The sequence below is a fragment of the Acipenser ruthenus genome, chromosome 7 (assembly GCF_902713425.1).
Source record: "Acipenser ruthenus chromosome 7, fAciRut3.2 maternal haplotype, whole genome shotgun sequence".
Taxonomy (NCBI): domain Eukaryota; kingdom Metazoa; phylum Chordata; class Actinopteri; order Acipenseriformes; family Acipenseridae; genus Acipenser; species Acipenser ruthenus.
The window spans coordinates 63,710,950-63,727,056 of NC_081195.1; the positions used below are offsets into that span (position 1 = coordinate 63,710,950).

General features: G+C 38.8%; 1 long non-coding RNA gene across 1 annotated transcript; it reads right to left on the reverse strand.

Moving 5' to 3' along the window:
* Nucleotides 1-843: 843 nt before the first annotated feature.
* On the reverse strand, nt 844-12,941 carry LOC117415398 (uncharacterized). Its single transcript, XR_004546402.3, has 5 exons — nt 10,757-12,941; nt 10,013-10,271; nt 8,341-9,789; nt 2,981-3,146; nt 844-2,313 (listed from the first exon to the last, which is right to left on the reverse strand). It is a non-coding gene; the product is annotated as an uncharacterized LOC117415398 (long non-coding RNA).
* Between the last annotated feature and the right edge of the window lie 3,166 nt (nt 12,942-16,107).

Sequence of the window (16,107 nt, forward strand, 5' to 3'; positions counted from 1 at the left end):
TAGTAGTAAGTGGATCACATGTGGGTTACCACAGCACTGCTCATTAAAATCTTTTGCATATTTTTAAAGAGGAGACGATTTTCAGGGATTCCACGATATTATATGGCAACAAACTCCCCATCCCATTTTACTGCTTGTCAAAAATAAGGAGAACATTTTGGGTCACTATTATACTTGTGCGATGAATGAATTTCTCATGAAAATTCATATTTTTAAAGAGGAGATGATTATCTATTCAGATACCAAGGTATTTGGGCAATACAATCCCCAGCCCTAGTCTTGCTGTAAGTCATTTGTGGTTTCCATGATTTGTGTCAGTACTGTAGAAAGTCTCTACTAAGGGCAGGTGACACAGAGTTCAATGTTTTCCCCAGTGGGTCACTCCATATAGCACAGAGAGCTCGGGCTGACTAATATGTACAGACCAGCATGGAGGAGAGAGGTGTGATTTCTGTCTGCACTGCATTACATTATAAACCTTTGCAAGAGTTTTTTTTTTTTATAAAATCATGTAAGCATTTCAAAGTGTAGTAAAAGCATGCTGCTGCCTGTTTTCCTACAACATTATGAAAAAAGGTTGCTGATGCCCTCTTCTGGCTCCTCCATTAAATGCACCGCAGCTCAATGTCAGATTCGCACATACTCTTTTTATTTACCTAAGCACACTCTTAAACTCAGGGGAGACGTTCAGGAGGACATAAAGATGTTTCGGACTCCTGTAAGTGGATCGTTCGTGCACTGGCTTTGCAACGTATCCAGATGACTTAATATTCAAGAAACCCACACAGACTCATTCGATTTGAAGTTTTAACAAATCAGAGTAGTATTAGTAACCCTTCGGTTTATTAAAGGCTTAAATGGATTGAGTAATTACAGACTACATAGAATCCCAGCTGACAGGCAATCTGGGCGGTCCAGTGCCTTAACAGGTATAATAGCATTAATACTCCAATACATTTATGGTTACAACATGTTTTGCCCTAAGGCTATGCATGGAGCTAAAAACGCCCACCGCTAAATCCTAGAACATCCAATATATCACTCTTAGACTAAAAGTCATATACCTTATAGCAATGCATCAATATAAACGAGATATAGATTCAAAATAGTTCTTACCTTCCAAAATATATATGGAAGTGTAGAATATAATATAAGGACAGGAACTGTATTCAAAAGGCAAAGACTTCTGAATATGACCCAAACAGCAATTAGCTCGATCAGAGATCTTCAGAGCATGGACACATCAGCTTGTAGTTAGCAAGTTGAGTGACACTTGAGTAAGATTTTACCTCGGTTTTTACAGAGTTTTTGCTTCGCTTTTTACGTCAGAAGTCATAATTAAATCTTAAACATTAATCAGCCTTAACAGCTCATGTCCTTCAAATTAATATTTTCAAAACATCCGGTAACTCCCTCCATAAAATTAATTAGCCAGCATTAGTAGAAGAGTCTTCTGTAAGCATTTTCTCAGACGTATGGCATAACATGGTCCTATGCTATGGCTTCCCCTCACTTGTTTTTACCAGGTCTTCATTAATTTCTATGATTTAATGAAGCCATATATAGTTCACCACTGACACCCCTTTCCTGTACCAGGAGGTATTTCTTATATGTAAAAGATCACTCATTATAGAAACCTTGGATTTCAAACCCCCCGAACATTGAAACTTATTTCCAAACATTGAACATTTATTTCCTTCGATTACCCTCGCGTCAGGTACCTTTTTGTTTCAAGCAAAGACAAGGTTAACAAATGAATTACATTCTCTTTGGCAGATCCTACTATATGCCTGACACAAACTGGTACCATTATGCTTTGACTGAAGTTTTTACTTTAAGTTAAATGAGATTCTCATTTCTGCTTTCCTCCTCAAGGTTATAAGCCTTGGCACCAGTAGCTCAGACAAAGACAAGCCTAGCTCATTTCACAGGTGTTTTTTGGTCAGCGTGACCCCAACCTAGCTCTCTTTTTACTCAGACTTACAAAGATACAATAATAATTTTTACTGTTATAACAGAATAAACAGGAATATAGAATGCTGTAGCATAACTATATGTTAGTACAGAGCATATTATAACTTTTTGTATGAACAGTGTGTTTTAACAATTTGTTTAGTATTTCTGCTGGCTTTATATTCTTTAAAACACACAGTACAGTTATTACAACATTTTAACACACATGCAGTTTCACAGATGTTCAATTTGCATCCCAAAGATCAGCCTGCTTCCAGTAGCTGTCACAGTCTTGGATCAGTTTCTGCTCTCAGTGAGTCTGTCAAAGCCACCACAGGTGTGTCTTTAAAAGCCTGATACCTGCAAAAAAGTTAAATCTTGTTAGCAGAGCTTCCATCTCTTTTTTCTCATTCCCCATCATCAGTGGGAAGACTTCAAATAAATTAAACTGTTTCTATCAAAGAGACATCTATCTCTGCTGCATACACCTTTCACTCAAAAAAGGGAAGACATGTTTTAGATTCATTTGTGACATCCTTCTCTTGAAAGCATTTGTTCCGAGTAAAGATTGTCTGTCCAAAACCTTTTTACGTGTACAAAAACAGCCACGTTCCCACAATGGGGCCTGGGTTATATACACAAAAAGGGTCAAAACTGTAAAAGATGGAATAATGTAAAAGTGGCTGAGTTAAATAAGAAACAATTGGAGCAATCCTGCCCCCCACACCCATATATGTGCACTAGGAACTAGCAGCAACATGAATAAAACCAGAAGACTGTTTGCCTTACTTGTTTAACTTCCCCACTTTTATATCCACAGATATTACAATATTATTTTGTATGTGATGTTAGTAGAGCTGTCTAGGAAAAAAAGAAAATGAACCATCTGGGATAGCTGTGGCAAAACCATAGATTTCCCGTAACAATTTGGTCCTGTATAGGTAATCACAGTACTCGTCCTCCATCCTTTATTCTAGCTGGGCTGGTGTGACTATTGTTACTCACAATTAATTTAATAATACTTTACCATCCTGCTGCAATCCCTACTTGACAGGTGACCCGAATGCTCAAGAGGACACATGTAAGGCTGGCCGTTGTCCACCAGGGGCCGGAACCACCTCTCGAGCTCCTGGATGAATGGGAGAATGGGCTCAGTCCTGGGATCGGAGGATGCCCACTTCGGCTCTCCTAAGCTGTTGGGGAGGGATAGTAATTGAAAATTCTAAATTGAGGAGAAAAATCAGAGGTGTAATAATTGGGCACACAATAAAAAAAAAAGAAACAAAAAAGCTTTTAGACTGCAGTGAAAAGGTCACCTCATAAGTAAAATCCTGATTTCCTATTGACAATATAAAACCATCTTCAATTTTAAGGCCACCCCTGTACTCAGTATTAAAGCCACTTTCAGAAGAACACTACTGAACCCTTTGAAAACAAGAATGCAACAGGATCTTATTTAGTCAAATCAGAAATCAATCTTTGAATGTTTTGCCTATGGACTTTCTGTAGTAAGGCCACGTTTTGTTGGTCCCTTCACTGGCCTTAATAACAAGGTTTTATTGTATATCAGATTTAATAGCGGTTACAGGTATTCATTTCTTGTTTCTATTCACTGATGCATGTTTCAAGTAACAAAAGATATTTAGTTATATTTTTTCTTTGAGTACTACAGTTATGTCCCTTGCATTTGTATTTCTGTTTTTGCACAAATATTGAAAATGCCAGAAATGACTCCCTGATGGCATTTGACTTAAGGCTCCTACACACCAAAAAAGCTGAAATTGAAGATAATACCAAGGTGTACAGTGAAAGTAAATGCTTACAGGAAAGTTAACTTCAATTTTTCTTGCTGCAGCTCTTTGAATATTCATTTGGAAGTCTGTCAAACTAAAGTTAAACATGGAAACGATTCAGAAATGAATTTCCTTGGATGAAATCACAGAGCAGGAAGGGGTTTAGTTTCCAAAGCGGCTGTGCAGCAGGTGTCAGTCGGCCCAGTGAGAGCATCCTATTGCTGGCACCACTGCGACATTTAAACTGATTCTATTTCTGACATGAGCAAAGATATCAACATGCGATAGTCATGCGAACAACTGCAGCTGGAGTTCTAGGAGCTAGTTAAAAGAGGGGTATCGTCATACTGGGGGGGAAATACAGAATTTAAACCATGGTTAGAGGCCCCCCATATCTGGAGACAAACCGCTTTATTTCTGGCAATAATCTATGTATTAAGGAGGCCACCATTTTATTTTATTTTTTGCAGTAGGCCCTGGATTTAAAGCAGGTTTGACTGCATAAAAAAAAAACACAACATTATCCCGGCAACACAGTAATGCAGTGTCATTTTCAGAAAATATTATTTTTACCCTTTTCACAAGCACAAATAACCCACACTAATATTTTTCCTTCTTGGGGGATTTAGATGTGTTTTCTGGCACTGTTGGAATGCTGCATGCCAGATCCGGCATCTGTCGCACAAGATTTTCTGTCTGTTAGTATTTGGCTGCATTTTCTATTTCAAACTTCTCTAAGCTGTTTGCCCTCTTGTAGTACACAGAGTCCCCTTTTCAAGGCTTTTTCACAAGACACAGGTGCTGTTGTGCCCAGTCAGAGCACTTGAAGGGATTAGAAGAGTGAACTGTGTCTGCCCTGGCTCTACAAAATAAATCACTTTGGACTTAGCAGGGCCTTGAGAGTTTTTCCCCCACATACTTTTCAGTGGAGAGATGAGTAGCTACTACATGGGCTCAACTCAATAATATATTTTACAGATGCCATGTTTGTCAAGGTGGCTTAAAAAATAACCATGGGTAAGAACAGTGACAAAATAAAACTGACTTGACAGAATTCTGTATACCGCAACTCTTAGATAGCAATCTTAATACAATAGTATCTTTAGTAGTATAGTGCTTTAGGGTAAGCTGCTAATGGATTGTACATGTTTGTTCTTATTTTACATAGTGGTGGTAATTGTGGGTATTTTTGTTTTTGAATTAATTTCTAAAAATCTACAGTCCTTAGAGAAATAATGAAGTGCCAATCAAAGTTTAAAAAAAGAAGCTCTAAATATGTGATAGGAAAATCCTTGCAACCATTACTTTGAGCAGCAAAACCAAGCAAATCATGCTGTGATACATGCAAATGCATTTAGGAGGCAGTGTGGTCCAGTAATTAAAGTCCGGGGCTTGTAACTAGAAGGTCACTGGTTCAAATCCCACCTCTGCCACTGACCGACTCACTGTGTGACCCTTACTTAACCTCCTTGTGCTCCATCCTGCGGATGAGATGTTAAATCAATGGCCTATTGTAAGTGACTCTGTATATAATGTAGAGTTCACAGCCTACCTCTGTAAAGCGCTTTGTGATGGTGGTCCACTATGAAAGATGCTATGTAAAAATATTATTATATTATTACTCCAAGCAGCAAGAAAATGTTTGTGCCCAAGGACAAACCCTTGGATAACTATTCCAATTTCTTAAAGTTCTACAGAACATAAACAGCAATAATAAATCATCTGGCAGACAAACTTAGAATAAGATAGCGTTCTCACATTTGGTACAAAGCAGTAAAGTGTGTGGTCTGTGGCTGTAAACAATTTTATGACAGAATCATTCAAGACAGCCGTGTACCAAATATTGAGAGAATATATTAAAGTGTGCTGTATAGGACAGAAGTAGAGAAAAATCAATAAAAAAGAGAATAGAACCCATTTGTTTTGACCTTAAAAATCAGGGTAAGATATTTCTGCCAAAGTGGGGTTGCTTTACCTGTTTATAGGAGGCAATATATCTCCCCATTCTACAGGCTGCTCTGGAACACACCTTACAATGTCTGAAAAGGTTCAAAAGATAAATCCCATTGCAATCTAAACAAAAATTGTCCCCTTTAACAGCTGTTCTATACAACAGAAATGAAAAGAAATGTATTTAACAAATGAGTTCAAAGGATAGACAGCTGTACAATGCACAGTTTTAAAGAAAATAAAAAGCTGAACAATACGCAGTTTAAGCAAATAAAACTGCACAATAGACAGTTTAAATAAATAAAAAGCAGATTTTCTTCAAAATAAACTGCTAGGTGCCTTTACTATAAGGCACCTAGCAGTTTACGAGGAGGATACGGACAACATGCCCCACATGTTTTCCTGTTCCTATCCAGTTTTAAATAACTTTAGCATAACAGAGGCAGAAGTGTTAAAGGGGCTAGGAGCTCTTAAAATAAACAAATCCCTGGGGCCGGATGAGATCGTCCCAATAGTACTCAAAGAAATGAAAGAAGTTATTTACAAACTGCTAACCAAGATCATGAAACAGTCTCTTGACACAGGGGTTGTACCGACAGACTGGAAAATTGCAAACGTAATACCGAACCAGGTAACTACAGACCAATAAGCCTGACTTCTATTATATGTAAACTATAATAAGATACAAAATGGATTACCTATATGGTAACAGTATCCTGGGAGACAGTCAGCATGGTTTTAGGAAAGGGAGATCGTGTCTAACTAACCTGCTTGATTTTTTTGAGGATGCAACATCGACAATGGATAATTGCAAAGCATACGACATGGTTTATTTAGATTTCCAGAAAGCTTTTGACAAAGTCCTGCATAAAAGATTAATTCTCAAACTGAACGCAGTAGGGATTCAAGGAAATGCATGCACATGGATTAGGGAGTGTTAACATGCAGAAAACAGAAAAGTACTGATTAGAGGAGAAACCTCAAAATGGATCCAGGTAACCAGTGGAGTACCACAGGAATCAGTATTAGGTCCTCTGCTATTCCTAATCTACATTAATGATTTAGATTCTGGTATAGTAAGCAAACTTGTTAAATTTGCAGATGACACAAAAATAGGAGTGGCAAACACTGTTGCAGCAACAAAGGTCATTCAAAATGATCTAGACAGCATTCAGAACTGGGCAGACACATGGCAAATGACATTTAATACAGAAAAGTGTAAGGTAATAAAAATGTGCATTATAATTCATATGGGAGATGCTGAAATTGAAAAAGGAATCTATGAAAAAGACCTAGGAGTTTATGTTGACTGAGTAATGTCTTCATCTAGACAATGTAGGGAAGCTATAAAATAGGCCAACAAGATGTATGCTCGGATATATTGTGAGAAGTGTTGAATTTAAAATCAAGGGAAGTAATATTAAAACTTTACAATGCATTAGTAAGACCTCACCTAGAATATTGTGCTCAGTTCTGATCACCCTGTTACAAAAAGGATATTGCTGCTCTAGAAAGAGTGCAAAGAAGAGCAACCAGAATTATCCCGGGTTTAAAAGGCATGTCGTTTGCAGTCTAAAAGAATTGAATCTATTCAGTCTTGAACAAAGAAGACTACACGGTGATCTGATTCAAGCATTCAAAATCCTAAAAGGTATAGACAATGTTGACCCAGGGGACTTTTTTGACCTGAAAAAAGAAACAAGGACCAGGGGTCACAAATGGAGATTAGATAAAGGGGCATTCAGAAAAGAAAATAGGAGGCACTTTTTTACACAGAGAATTGTGAGGGTCTGGAACCAACTCCCCAGTAATGTTGTTGGAGCCGACACCCTGGGATCCTTCAAGAAGCTGCTTGATGAGATTCTGGGATCAATAAGCTACTAACAACCAAACGAGCAAGATTGGCCGAATGGTCTCCTCTCGTTTGTAAACGTTCTTATGTTCTTATAAACCCCCCCCCCCCATTAAAATCAAACCCATTCTCTTCGCTGTATCGCTAATCAAGTCTTTGTCTGGCAGCTCAGTTTAAAAGACCTTCAAGGATTCAAGCGGTGTGCAAGACCTTACACAAAGTGAGAACTACTCTGCAACCTTTTCTTACAGTGACAGCACAGCAACATTCACTTCACCGGGGGCAAGCAACCTTAAGAGTAGACATACAAACAATGCATCGGTGTCAGATGATGCAGTTCCTACAACTGTACACATGAATCAGCTTTAAAAAAGAGAAAGTTCCTGCAGCAAAGCCCATTTTAAATTCACCCACCTTAAGAGCAGACAGACAAACAATGCATCCGCGTCAGAGTATGTGGTTCTCCGAAAGAGGCACGCAAGAACTATTTAACAAGTATGATTTGATTTGGGGAGCGAGAGTTGTTTCCCCTTTTAACAATCACAGACTCCCCTTTTAATCCCCATGTGGAGTTGTTGCAAATTGCCTAATAGTCGCATTTGCCATATCCCTATTTAAAATGTGCAAAGAAATGTAAACAAATGAAAAGAAAGTGCTCAAAATAATGTGCTACAAATATTTATACAAATAATTAAAATAAAACTCAAAATCAAATAGTGAAATAAATCTCAAATCGAACAAACAAGTGAAGTGGAAGTGGAAGCAACGAGGGCAACCAACGGGTTGAATTACCTGTTGTCATAGTACCAGTGCAGTAGTAGTTGCTGTTTGGTCATGAGATAACCAATACATTGGGGTAAGAATCTTCTGGCAGGCCCGCTGCAAAAAGTCCATAGCAACCAGTTCTAACGGTGCTGAAGTCTGAACTGGCACCAATGGAGCAGCACACCCCTAGTTAGGTGGAGGTTTCCTTAATGCACAAATTGGGCATTCAGCACACCAAGCAGATGTTTGACTTGTCATGCCAGGCCAATAGAATCTGGTTCGCAGCAACGAAAGAGTCTTATTGACGCCCCCATGTCCGGCTTGTGTATGATACAACTCCCAAATAAAGCAAAGTTCCCTTGCGGGAACGATCAATTGGTGCATTAACCTCTGTTCTTTAAGTTCTTGGTTAGTCCTTAGCAGCACTCTTCCTTGAAAACAAGCTGTTCTTTCTGTCGCAGGACGTCCATGACTTCTTTGGGTAACTCTGCTCATTTTTTATTGTTAGGGGAAGTAGTATTCTGTAAAAAGTACAAAGCTTTATTTAGAGTAGGATCCTGCTCTTGTAAACATTTCCATTCAGGCTTAGTTCTCCCAAGGCAGCCCACATGGTTTTATCTGCCCATCCCTATACACATAGCTTCAACTATTTTCTGATGGATCCTTTGAAAAGCAGACTCTTCTATCCGGTCCCAGTCTTCAACTGGGTCCTCTACTGGATCCAAGCGGAGACGAGACACTGCATCAGCACTTTGATTAATACGAAATATTTTATTTCAAAATTGTAATTAGCCAATTGGGCGGCCCACCTCTGCTCTAGGCTGCCCAGGTTTGCAGTCTGCAAATGAACATGGGGGTTATTGTAAGTGTGTACAGTAAAAAGTGATCCAGTCAGATATTCATGTTTTTGTTCTGTAATCGCCCATTTAAGAACAAGACGTTCTAATTTAAGGGAACTGTAGTTGCTGTCATTCCTCTCGGAAGGATGGCGGCCATGGCTCGCATAATCAAGGACACGTTCCTGTGAGTCTTGCACCTGCGCCAAGACTGCTCCCATACCCTGGTTGCTTGCATCTGTGTGCAAAACAAAGGGCAAGATAAACTCAGCGTATGCCAATATGGGAGTGCCTGTCAAAATCTCTTTCATCTTACTAAATGCCGAGACACATTCCTCATCCCACTCTCAGCTTTAGGGCAGGGAGAGTACGGTCGGCTGATGAAATCCCAGTTAATCGGTGAAGAGGGTTCTCTATCTTGGCAAGGTTTTTGACAAAGCGGCAATAATAGCCAACTTAGAACAAAAAGAGCCGCAACTGCTTCACTGTTGTGGAGGGTGGCCACTCCTGAATAATTTTTACTATATCCAGGTCTGGCGAGACTCCTGCTTCGGACACTCAATGTCCCAAATACTGGACTTCTTTTCAAAGTAAGTGGCATTTCTCAAGCTTAAACTTCAACCCATGCTGTAGCAGTTTGCTGAAAACAAAGTAAAACTGTTTTAAGTGGGTCACAAAATCAGCTGAATAAATCATCTAGATAAATCAATATTGACTCCAGATTTTGATCCCTCAGACAGGTCTGCATCAACCTCTGAAAGGTTGCAGTGGCATTACAGAGACCAAATGGCATGCGGTCAAACTCATACAATCCCATAGGGGTTGTAAAAACATTTTTCACAATCCTCTGGGGCCATCCCTACCTGCCAATAGCCACTAGCTATATCCAGGGTGGTGAACCAACAAGCCTGCTTCAAACTGGTTAAGGATTCTTCAATACAGGGGAGTGGATAAGCATCTTCATGAGTTACTGCATTCAATTTTCTACGGTTTAATCGACACAGAATCTTAAGTCCCATCTTTTTTTCAAACCGATACAATTGCGCTGCTCAAGGGCTGCTACTCTCCTGCACTTGGCTTCTTTGACACAAATCCTCAAGTCCTGGTGCCATCCTCGTCAACCTGGAGAGGTAACAGAAACACTAGAACAGATGTTATTTGCTTTAAACAAAACCTCCCAGCAGTCTCGGGTGATGTTAGTTCTTAACAATCCTGGTGCATTGGTCATGAGGTTTCACCTCTCTGACTTGTATATCCAATTAGAATCCTTAAGATAAGCTCCTTGTTTCCCCAAAGACTGCATTAAAAAAGCACTCCCTCAACATTGTTACTTGTGAGCCAGTGTCTAAGAGACAGGATACAGTTACACCTTCCATTATTATATTCACAATAGGAACCTTCCCAACTAATCTGGATGCGCCATCAGCCAATAGGCCAGTATTTGCATTCCCCAGTGTCTGGCCCATGACAGGGGGGCATTCTACTTTCAAGCACTCCCACAAAAACTCCCACATTCTACTTCAAACATCTCCCTACAAAATGCGCAATATGTCCCACACTGGCAACACCTGCATATTGGTCTACCTTGTTCACCTTGTATTCCGTACCTGCTGTGATCGCCCAGGTGCATTCCGGGGGCTTAGATCGGCTACTTGTCTTGTGGATTCCACTCCTGACACCCCATGGTGTAATTCAGTGTGAAGCTCCCCTAATAGGCTCTGAGAAAGCTCAGAAAAACAATCTGTCACGTCTACGACCATTTCTGCTTGCAAATCTTTTTTGCAATTATTTTCTCAAACCCCCTCTTGCAAGTCCATTTTCACCTGCAAGAGAACAAGAAATACCTCCTGGCCGATCCCCATACATCACTGCCTGCAACAGAAAGTCTCTTTTTATACCACAGAAAGTCAAAGCATAATCGAGGCATATTTTTCTTCAGAACTCACCCTGCAATGTCATGATCGCTCAGGTGTACATCTTCATCTCCAATCCCTCCTGGATCCCTTTTCTTCAGTCTGTTTAACAATTCTTGTAGCCGCAAGGCAAACCCTTGTACACCGTCCTGGGCTTCTTGTTTGCAGCTGAAAAACAGAGAACGAAGGACCGAAGCAGGCACCCGATCGCCATAGAGTTAATCTGAGGCTTCAAAAACCTGATCTGCTGATCTTCTCTCACGCTCTGGTAAAATAAGGATTTCTCTCTTTGCATCACCTTCTAAACAACGCAAAATATAATCTACCCGAAGACCTGCAGATATATTTTGTAATCTGAACATCGTCTTTAGATTTGCCTTCCTTTCTCCTAGCTGAGTATCTGAACCTTTCCCTCTAAATTTAGGGACCCAGGGGTTGCCTATAAAAAACTGTATCACTACTGGTGGCAGAACTGCTCCCTGGCCATTCTCTGTCATCAATGTGTTGCAAAACTCAGGTTCCATCACTTTAAACAAAATCCTGCTGACAATCACCAAGCTGTAACAAGAGTGGTGTTAGATTTGGTAGCCTGACTACACCAGCTCAGTGAAGAGCACTACAATTTAAAGTGTTCAATTTGTATCTAAAGCTCAGCAACGCAGATTCTTTTATTTTGTACACTAGAACCAAGAGCAGTGCAAAACATCAATAATAGACAGGGTAACAATTTATAAGCAATACGAATATTTATTTTTAAACAAGGGAACAACCAATTTACAATACTCTTTAAACTCGTCAACAATATTTGATTTCAGGCATCAGAAGAGGTCCGCAGAGCTCGCTGGCTCAGTACAGCACTAGTTGCCTAGGTGAGCACCACCTGTCTCCCCTAGCTAAAACAGACAGGCACCTGCTCAACTATGCTTTTACCCTATAGATATTTCTGCCAAAGTGGGGTTGTGCTACCTGTTTACAGAAGGCAAGATATCTTCCCCTCTACAGGGGCGGGCTCTGGAACACACCTAACAATGTCTGGAAAGGTTCAAAAGATGAATCCCATTGCAATCTAAACACAAATCATCCACGGTAGCAGCTGTTCTATACAATAGAAATTAAAAGAAATGTATTTAACAAATGAGTTCAAAAGGACAGACAGCTGTACAATGCACAGTTTAAAAGAAAATAAAAAGCTACACAATAGACAGTTTAAACAGATAAAAAGCAGATAATCAGTTTTCTTCAAATAAACTACTAGGTGCCTTCACTATAAACCCCCATTAAAATCAAACACATTCTCTTCGCTGTATCGCTAATCAAGTCTTTGTCTGGCAGCTCAGTTTAAAAGTCCTTCAAGGATTCAAGCAGTGTGCGAGACCTTACACAAAGTAAGAACTACTCTGCAACCTCTTCTTACAGAGACAGCACAGCAACATTCACTTCACCGGGGGCAAGCAACCTTAAGAGTAGACATACAAACAATGCATCAGTGTCAGATGGTGCAGTTCCTACAACAGTACACATGAATCAGCTTTAAAAAAGAGAAAGTTCCTGCAGCAAAGTCCATTTTAAATTCACCCACCTTAAGAGCAGACAGACAAACAGTGCATCCGCGTCAGAGTATGTGGTTCTCCGAAAGAGGCACGCAAGAACTATTTAACAAGTATGATTTGATTTGGGAGCTGTTTCCCCTTTTAACAATCACAGACTCCCCTTTTAATCCCCATGTGGAGTTGTTGCAAATTGCCTAATAGTCGCACTTGCCATATCCCTATTTAAAATGTGCAAAAAAATGTAAACAAATGAAAAGAAAGTGCTCAAAATAATGTGCTACAAATATTTATACAAATAATTAAAATAAAACTCAAAATCAAATAGTGAAATAAATCTCAAATCGAACAGACAAGTGAATACAAAATAAAATAAATAATGAAATCAGTAAAAGTGCATAAACAAAAAACACCCGTGCTACACTCATTAAAAAAATAGATTGATAGATAGATAGATAGATAGATAGATAGATAGATAGATAGATATAGAAACATACAGATCACTGTATTTGTATTTGTTTTTGCAGGGCTTGCTGCTGTGGCACTGAACGCCCTTACACACACAAAAGCACTTCTTTGTTTGACAAAATGTGCTGCACTTGCAAAAAATGAAGCCTTGCATCTTCTAAATCTGTCCGGAAACTGTGCATTTGCTCAAAGCACATTTCGCAATTTGATTATATCGTTTTACTTAAAGACCAAAGAAGCTGTCTGTTCTTTTCTGTTTCGTTCTTTGCTTGTTTGGTATTTTTCATTTCGTAATTTGATCAAAATAATGTGTTCAAAGGCCAAAATAACCGTTACTTCTTTTCTGTTTCGTTCTTTGCTTGTTTGATATTTTTGATTTTGCAGTTTGAGCAAAATAATTTTCATTTCATGATTATTTTTATCTGTGATTGACTGAATCTGTCGTGGAAGTAAAGTGTACTGTTCAAATTCTCTACTCTTGGATGTTTATTTGGGTGAACATACTATATTTAATAAGGCTGACAACAACAGCCAGATGAAGTCCACAATAAACCAATTTCTGTCCTGGCTATTGTCGCAAATCCTCACCGTACAGTTAAATTACCAAATGCAAGGTGACCTCGTTCTGTTTCATGATGTGCTTGTACTGTAAGCATCTCCTCATGTCAACATGCAGCAATAAATCACCCCTGAAGGAAAACAACAACGTGATCTGTATAGAGCTAAAGATTGATTCAGATTATTTAAATAGATGCCACCATTTTAAATCCAGAGTTCATTTTTGCTTTGCTATATATAAACACCTTGACCTCTGAACTAATGTAGCTACTATATGATGACTGCAATCGGTCAGTGTGTGTAGAGTGTACTGTACAGGTATACCTGCTTGTGTGAATGTATTTATTGTAATGTTGTAATTAAATTACACATATGTTATATACTATATATAGATAAGTCAACAGGGTGATGAGATATTGCAGTTCCTTGTGATTACCAGTTACAGGAATATGAAAATTCCAGCTACTGCAGGTGAGCTTGGAATTGGAACAAACATGTACTCTTACACACGGAACCCAGCATGTACAGAATTCCCAGACAAGGTTTACTGCAAAAAAAAATGACTTTAAAGAGCAGACAACAAACAGCTGTCTTTTGTATTTCAAAGTAAAGGGCTTTTTAGTAAAGGTTTGGCTTTGGGTTTGGGTTTGGGTTAGGGTTAGGGCTAGGGTTAGGGGTAGGGTTAATGTTTGGGTTATGGTTAGGGGTTAGGGTTAGGATTAGAGTTTAGGTTTAGGGTTAGGATTTGGGTTATATAGTGCAAAAAGATTTAAACATTAAGTATTATGTAACTATGCATAATAACACTGTATTTAACTACTACATGCACAGTAATTAGAGACAATGTAAAGTGTTACCCTTGATTTAATTAGTCAAAATGTGATGTTAATGTCCTTAACAAGATATTCCTCATGAAGCTGACCATGGCTTATATGAGCACCACTATTGAGAAGGGTGGATCGTGATGTTCTTAGCCTTACAACTTAATGTTGTAGGAGACAGATGCCTCACATATCAAACTGTAAGCTGATATAGTATTTAGGAAATACATCATGGAAGTTCACCAATTTTAGCAGGCTGACTTGTTGGAATGTTTGCTCAATTTAGACCAGACCTAAGTGTAGTGAAATGCATTCAACCGGAAAAGAAGAGCTGCCAAGAATATCCAAATACATCCTGCATAACCATATGATTCTCTATGGGCTCTCACCTTCCACTTTAAAATAATTTTATTTCAGATCTTCCTTGAGTCTTGTCCATTTTTAGTAATCAAGCTAGCCCACCTCAGTTGATGACCTCATACAAAATGGCAAGGAGTAGTGCTGAACAACTTGCAGGGTGTATTCCCAGAATATTAGTTTACAGTGTTGCATATGAAGCATAAATCTGAAACAACATCAAAGGATAGACTATTTTATTTCACACTGGTTTCCATTTCCATTTCGCAGTGTGAAGCAAATGTCATGGTAAATGGGAAGTTGTTAAGTAGTTAAGAAGTATTTTAAACAGTGTGCACAAAGCCGGAACTTAAAACATACCGAATTCTGTGGCATATTTAGATTTCACCTAATAAAAAAACAGCTAACTTAATGGTCTTTATTACATAATAATACGCATGGTAGTATAAAAATACTAAAATGGCAAGATCCGGAACAGGCATCTGCCACTATCAATTGATTCATATTCAAAAATATACCGTATTCCTTCAAATTTAAGACACCCTCAAATTTAAGACGCAGCCTATATTCCCCACATTGTAAAACATCAAATAAAGCTGCATTTAAAAAGATACAACCTCAATTACGCAAATAAGAAAACGATGTATGGAGGCAGTTTGCAGCCGTCTTCTGTCACACAGAGCATTAAAGTTATGCGCTGCTTCTCATTTCCAGTCTGCTGTCACACAGAGGATTGCTTCTCGTTTCCCGTCGTGATTACTCACACCTGTTTTTTCTCCCTTTTTGTTTACTGAGCTTGGCATGCCGAAAAATACGGGGGTCGGATCAGCATTTCTGATCTGTCCAAGCTGGTACTATTTGTAGAACGGAGCTTAATAACGAAACACTGAATTCCTCAGGAAGCTAATGACGCTTCTTTGAAAATGGCTGCCTGTGTATGTCATGAATGATTCCAGATCGGACAGTGACATCTTTGTTCGTCTTTTCACGTTGTTGTTTTGTATTTTGATTATACAAAAGAATGTATTCTTATTTTAGTTTATTTAAATATGTGTAATTAGTATTACTGTTTTCTATGCACTACACCCTCAAGTGGTAGTTTTGTTCATAGCTTATGACATTATTATTTTAGAATTCGGTTTTGAAAGTAAATGATAAAAGGAAAGAACACAGATGACTCAGTGAGTTTTTGTAAGTGAAGGAGCAAATACAGTTTTCGACCACTAGATTAATAACAAGATTGTATACATAAAAATCATAAAAATGGGACACTAAGAATATAAAAGGACCTAAG